Source organism: Camelina sativa, chromosome 15 (genome assembly GCF_030686135.1).
Source record: "Camelina sativa cultivar CO46 ecotype springtype chromosome 15, ASM3068613v1".
Lineage (NCBI taxonomy): Eukaryota > Viridiplantae > Streptophyta > Magnoliopsida > Brassicales > Brassicaceae > Camelina > Camelina sativa.
Window position 1 is genome coordinate 33,568,329 of NC_141894.1, and position 1,209 is coordinate 33,569,537.

At 43.3% G+C, this 1,209-nt stretch overlaps 1 non-coding gene across 1 annotated transcript; it reads left to right on the plus strand.

The window, feature by feature from the left end:
- The first annotated feature begins 296 nt into the window (after positions 1 to 296).
- On the plus strand, positions 297 to 403 carry LOC147927636 (small nucleolar RNA R71). The gene has a single exon (XR_015583077.1). It is a non-coding gene; the product is annotated as a small nucleolar RNA R71 (small nucleolar RNA).
- The last annotated feature ends 806 nt before the right edge of the window (positions 404 to 1,209 follow it).

Here is a 1,209-nt window from a genome sequence, read left to right on the forward strand (position 1 = left end):
CTTCTTCACCAATGAAGTGAATGGATTTGGACTGGCTGAGGAGTATCTTGTCAAGTTTCTCATTGACCATCTTCAAATCCTTCTTGTACTTGTCCTCTTGATCAGTTGAGGAACTCCTTATGGTCCTATCATAATCTTCATTATAGTTGCCATCTTACTGAGCAAGATTCTCAACTAATTCCCATCCTTCTTCCACATTCTTGTTGAGGAAGTTTCCATTAGAAGCTGTGTCAAGAAGCATTCTGAACTTGGGAAGAACTCCTCTATACAGTGTGATCAACAATGACTCCATACTGAAACCATGATGAGGACATTGAGTTTGGTAGCCCTTGAATCTATCCCAAGCTTCACAAAAGCTTTCATTGCTCCTTTGAGCAAATCCAGAGATCTCATTCCTCAGCCTTGCTGTCCTAGCATTGGAGAAGAATTTGGCCAAGAAAGCCTTCTTAAATTGATCCCAAGTAGTGATAGCACCAGTGGGCAGAGTCTTCTCCCATAAATGAGCATTGTCCCCAAGTGAGAAAGGGAACAACCTCAGCTTGAAACCATCTTCACTTACTCCATTGATCTTGGCCACAGATTTTGTCAAACTCATCAAGATGATCTAGTGGATCCTCCATAGGCAATCCATGAAACTTATTTGCCTGAATCATTGAGATCAATCCACTCTTGATCTCAAAGTTGTTGTTGGCAACAGTTGGTGGCACAATGCCAGCTCTGTGGTTGTGTGTGTTGGGTGCATCTCCAGCACCAATATTTCTTGGTCTCTGAACCTGATCCTGATGATCCATAGCTACTATAACCTCTTGTTGTTGCTGAACAACCCTCCTTTTCTTGGATCCCAAACCCTTGGTCAACTTGTTGATGTTGTCAATATGCCTAAGAAGATTGTCCTTTCCTTTGGACCTTGTGTGCATCAACAAACACAAACGATTTTTGCTAGGCAAGCGACTGAGCACAGGCTCAAGTAGGAGGTTAGGTCGACTGGAAACTGAGGGTTATAGAGATCCGGCGTCTGGCTCGAGCAAGTGCTCGATCACGACTCGGTCAAGTGGTGGTCGAGTGACTGGTCGAGTGGTACCTGAAATGGAACTTCAACCCAGAAACAGAAGATTCAAGCACAGTAACCCTCACAAGTGTATAAACGAACTTAATCTTAGACTAATATGGATCCTAAATGTCACAAAAACACACTCAAATGGGCAACGG